Source organism: Arachis ipaensis, chromosome B10 (assembly GCF_059453495.1).
Source record: "Arachis ipaensis isolate K30076 ecotype BB chromosome B10, ASM5945349v1, whole genome shotgun sequence".
Classification (NCBI taxonomy): Eukaryota; Viridiplantae; Streptophyta; class Magnoliopsida; order Fabales; family Fabaceae; genus Arachis; species Arachis ipaensis.
The window spans coordinates 32924278-32930027 of NC_142435.1; the positions used below are offsets into that span (position 1 = coordinate 32924278).

General features: G+C 45.2%; 1 pseudogene; it reads right to left on the bottom strand.

Annotated features, from left to right (window-relative positions):
- Positions 1 to 2074: 2074 nt before the first annotated feature.
- LOC148579617 (uncharacterized) lies at positions 2075 to 4416 on the bottom strand (annotated as a pseudogene).
- Between the last annotated feature and the right edge of the window lie 1334 nt (positions 4417 to 5750).

Below are 5750 nucleotides of genomic sequence, written 5' to 3' on the forward strand. Positions count from 1 at the left end.
TCCTCGACCTCTACTGGGATCATTGCCTCCACTCCGTACGCTAATCGGAACGGTGATTTGTTTGTGGTGGAATGTGGCGTGGTTCGATATGCCCATAGGACATGTGGAAGTTCTTCAGCCCAAGCTCCCTTCGCATCTTGCAATCTCCGTTTCAATCCAGCCAATATGACTTTGTTGGTAGCTTCAGCTTGCCCATTGGCTTGAGGATGTTCGACGGATGTGAACTGGTGCTTTATGTTCAAGTCGGCTACTAATTTCCTAAAGCCTGCATCTGTGAATTGAGTGCCATTGTCTATGGTGATGGAGTATGGAACCCCGAACTTTATGACAATGTTCCTATATAGAAATCTCCGGCTTCTTTGATCAGTGGTGTTGGCTAGGGGCTCTGCCTCAATCCACTTTGTGAAATAGTCTACTCCGACTATGAGGAATTTGACTTGTCCTGACTCCTGGGGAAAGGGTCTGAGAAGATCGAGTCCCCATTTTGCAAATGGCCAAGGCGAAGTTACGCTGACGAGTTCTTCTGATGTGAAAGTTGGCATGTTTCTGGCATGGGGGACATGTCTTTACAAATTCTATAGCTTCCTTTTGTAGAGTTGGCCAGTAAAATCCTGCCCGAAGTACCTTTTTGGTGAGAGCTTGTGCCCTGAGATGATTGCCACAAATACCGCTGTGTACTTCCTCTAAAACTTCCCTTGTGTTAGAGGTCGGCACACATTTTAACAATGGTATTGAAATTTCTCTTTTGTATAGGGTGTTGTTTATGATGGTATAATACTGAGCCTCCCGTTTTAACCTTTTTGCTTCCTTCTCATTTGTGGGGAGTGTTTCTTTTATGAGGTAATTAATTATGGGGGTCATCCATCCTTGATCCTGACTTGTTATAGCCAGGACTTTTTCTGCTTCCGAGATTGACAGGTTCTGTAGCATTTTCTGGATGAGGCTTCTATTGTTGCCCCCTGGTTTGGTGCTAGCTAGCTTTGAGAGTGCATCAGCTCGGGCATTTTATTCGCGGGGTATGTGACAGATCTTATATTCCCCGAATTGTCCGAGCTGTTCTTTGGTTATATCCAAATACTTTTTCATGGTGGGATCTTTGGCTTGGTAACTCCCTGTTATCTGTGAGGTGACTACTTGTGAGTCGCTGAAGGTGTTGAGTTTTTGAGCTCCAACCTCCTTAGCCAGCTTCAAACCAGCTAGTAACGCCTCATATTCTGCCTGGTTGTTTGAGGTCGGGAACCCAAATTTGAGGGAAAGCTCAACTTGGGTTCCTTGGTTGCTTTCTATTATCACATCTGCACCACTTTCAGTCTTATTTGAAGACCCGTCCACGTAGAAATTCCATTCTGTGGGGGTTTCCTGGGTATCTGTGAATTCTGCAATGAAGTCGGCCAAGTATTGTGATTTGATGGCTGTCCGAGCTTCGTATTGGAGGTCGAACTCGGATAACTTGACTGCCCATTGTAAAATTCTACCTGCTAGATTTGTTTTCTACAGTATACCCTTTATGGGCTGGTCGGTCTGAACCTTAATGGTGTGGGCCTGGAAGTATGGGCGAAGTCGTCGAGATGTCAGTATGAGAGTGTAGGCGAATTTTTCTATTTTTTGGTAGTTCATCTCGGATCCCTGCAACGCTTTACTGATGAAATATACAGGCTGTTGCCCTTTGTCGTCCTCTCAAACCAGTGCTGAGGCTACTGCCTGACTTCCTACTACAAGATATAATACGAGTGGTTCTTCCTCTCGAGGTCAAGTTAGTATAGGCGGTTGTCCCAGGAAGTTTTTGAAATCCTGGAAGGCTTGCTCGCATTCTGTTGTCCATTCGAACTTCTTTCCTTTCCTTAAAGTAGCATAGAAGGGGAGAGATCTTATTGCTGATCCTGCTAAGAATCTGGATAAGGCTGCCAATCTCCCGTTGAGTTGTTGTACCTCTCTGACACAAGTCGGGCTCTTCATGTTGAGTATGGCCTAGCATTTGTCTGGATTTGCTTCAATTCCTCTTTGTGTGAGCATGAAACCTAAGAATTTGCCCGCTTCTACTGCAAAGGTGCACTTTGTGGGATTGAGTCGTATGTCATGCTTCCTTATAGTGTCGAATACTTGGGCCAGGTTGGACAATAATGTTTCTTCGCTTTGTGTCTTTATTAACATATCGTCCACGTATTCTTCCATAATTTTTCCGATATGATCTGAAAAGACTTTATTCATTAGCCTTTGATAAGTAGCTCCCGCATTCTTGAGGCTAAAAGGCATCACAATGTAGCAGTAATTTGCTTTTGGCGTTAAAAACGAGGTCTTTTCTTGATCTGGTGGATACATGAGAATTTGGTTGTATCCGGAATATGCATCCATAAACGAGAGGTATCTCTATCCAGAGGAAGCATCTACCAGGGCGTCGATACTTGGGAGTGGGTAAGGATCTTTTGGGCAGGCTTTGTTGAGGTCGGTGTATTCGGTGCACATTCGCCACTTCCCGTTTGATTTTTTCACCAAGACGACGTTAGCTAGCCATAGTGGGTACTTGACTTCTCTTATGAATCCTGCCTCCAGTAGTGCTTGTACCTGTTCTTCCACAGCTTGGGATCGTTCTGGTCCGAGTTTTCTTTGTCTTTGCTGTACTGGCCGAGATCCTGGATAGACCGCCAACTTGTGGCACATTAGCTTGGGGTCTATGCCTGGCATGTTTGCAGCTTTCCAAGCGAAAATATCGACATTATCTCGCAAGAACTGTACTAGTGATTCCTTTGCCTCTCCTTTCAGGATCGTGCCAATGTTAGTCGTTTTGTCCGAGGTGTCTCCGATCTGAACTTTCTCTATTTCACCTTCGGGCTGTGGGCGGAGTTCTTCTCGTCTCTGAATTCCACCAAGCTCAATTGTATGGAACTCTTCTCCTCTGTCTCTGAGGTTTAGACTTTTATTATAACAGCGGCGTGCCATCTTTTGATCTGCTTTTATTGTAGCTATCCCTTCTGGAGTTGGGAATTTCATGCATAGATGTGGAGTTGAGACTATTGCGCCGAGTTGGTTTAGTGTTATCCGACCTATTAAGGCATTGTAGGCTGAACTCACGTCGACCACGATGTAGTCTATCTTGAGCGTTCTGGACTGATTCCCTTTTCCGAAGGTTGTGTGTAGTGACACGTATCCCAGTGGTTGTACTGGGGTATCTCCCAGTCTGAACAAGCTGTTCGGGTATGCTCTAAGCTCTTTTTCATCTAGGCCGAGTTTGTTGAAAGTAGTTTTGAATAAGATGTCGGCAGAACTCCCTTGGTCTATTAATGTGCGGTGGAGATTGGCGTTTGCCAGTATGATGGTGATGACCATGGGATCGTCGTGTCCTGAGATGATACCAGATGCGTCTTCTTTGGTGAACGTGATTGCAAGGATGTCGGGTGCTTCCTCCTTCCCTTTGACATGATATACTTCTTTGAGGTATCTTTTGCGGGATGATTTGGAGATTCCACCTCCTGCAAATCCTCCGTGTATCATATGGACATGTCTTTCTGGAGTGCGAGGTGATCATTCAGCTCGTCCGACGTCTTCATCTCTTCGTCTTTTTCTTTGTTCATCATCTCGGGTGGCTAGATACCGATTTAGTTTTCCTTCCCTTACTAACTTTTCTATGATGTTTTTTAAGTCGAAGCACTCGTTGGTGGAATGTCCTCGGACCCGATGATATTCACAGTACTCGTTCCGATTTCCTCCTCCTTTTTTGCCTTTGAATGGTCGAGCTGGGGGTATCTTTTCTGTGTTACAGACTTCTTTGTAGATATCCACAAGGGACACTCGAAGAAGGGTGTAATTATGATATTTTTTTATTTTTTCGCCCGCTCGATCTTCCTTCTTCTTGGATTCTTTATCTTTATCTTAATAGGTGAAACCGGATTTTGAGGCTTCTCCAAGTCGAGAATTTTCTTCCATGTTGATGTACTTCTCTGCCCGCTCTTGTACTTCGTCTAGGGATGTGGGATATTTCTTTGATATAGATTGGCTGAAGGGTCCTTCTCGTAGGCCATTGATGAGGCCCATGACGGCAGCCTCTGTTGGTAAGCTTTGTATGTCTAGGCACGTTTTGTTGAATCTTTCCATGTAGTTGCGGAGACTTTCCCGCTCTCCTTGCTTGATACCTAGTAGACTGGGGGCGTGCTTAACCTTGTCTTTTTGGATGGAGAATCTGGTCAGAAATTTTTTGGCCAGGTCGTCAAAATTAGAGATGGACTTTGGAGGTAGGTTGTCGAACCATCTAATTGCTGTCTTCGTGAGAGTCGTTGGAAAAGCTTTGCAGCGAACGGCGTCTGGGGCGTCGATGAGGTACATTCTGCTTCTGAAGTTGTTGAGGTGATGGTTGGAATCTGTAGTGCCATCATACAAAGTCATATCCGAAAGTTTGAAGTCCTTAGGGATTTTAGTCTTCATGATTTCCCTAGTGAATGGATCCTGATCTTTGCGAGAGTTGTCTTCAGGGGTGGTCCGGGTAGTCTTTGCTTTGAGATCGGCTTCAAGTTGTAGAAGTTTATCTTCTAATTCTCGGCGTCGCCTTACCTCTCTCTGTAAATCCTTGCCGACTTCTTGCTGGTACTGCCTTTCTTTTTCAAGTTGCTTTAAACGATCTTGAAGCACCCCTAATGGATTTGATGAGTTTTTGTCCCCGTCAGGGTCCGGAGTGTCTTTTGGTGTGGCACCCGTGTTTTTGTGCGGCGTTCTGTCCTCTAAATCTGAGTTGTGATCGTTATCCTATTCGTCCGCCATGGTGATGGGATGACTTCCAGGTTCCCCGGCAACGGCGCCAATGTTCCGAGGGTTACCTGAAACTGTAGGTCGATCTCGGATGAGATCTTCTGTACTGGTCAGAGATGACGTGTCCGGCTGGCTGGTGGCGGCCGGAGCTGTTGTGTCCGACTTGTTGGACTGGCTGCACTTCTGGTCCTTGGTCACCGGAGGGTGGAGGTACCTGCAAGAGACTCCGATGCTTAAGTTAGCATGGGTATTAAACAGGTTTTTAGTAGAATCAGAGTATGAGTTATACCTGAGTGCTCCAGTGTATTTATAATGGTAAGAAATGACCTTCTTGGATAAGATAAGTTAGTTATCTTATCTTATCTTATCTTATCTTTGGGTGAGGTCAGCTTATCTTCAACGGAACCGCCTTTCTCTCCGTAGGCTTGAGCCGCCTTTGGATTTGGGCTGTGTTCCTTGAGTTGGGCCCTTTTTGGGCTTTCCTATTGATTTGGCCGACCTCTTTTGGAGAGAGGTCGGATAGTCTGACCTGAAGAGGTCGGTCGCTTTATCTCCAATCATCCCAAGTCGGATAGCTCGACTCAGGGTATGAACAATAAGTGAGAGGCGAATCATCCCAGAGGTTGGCTTCCAACTTGGAAGAGATGAGCACAGAGAAATCAATATTGAGATTAATAGTAGGGACTGGGCAATATTGTGCAATCCACAAAAGAAGGTGGTGGTGAGCTTGGTAAAAGAGTTTTATGCCAATGCTGTTCCACAGTCAGGGCAACAACTTACTTATCTGAGTTTGTGAGGGGGAAGATATTGATTATAGCCCTGCAAACTTAGAGAGAATGTTGGAAGTAAGGAATACAAGATCCTCTCGGGACTATGAAGAAAGAATAAAGCAACTTGATCCGGACTTTGAAGATATTCTGAATGAAATTTGTGTTCTCAATATTGAGTAGATCAAGACAATGACGGGAGGCCAAGCCAACTGAGGAGGAGAGATTTGTGTCCTCAAGCAAGAA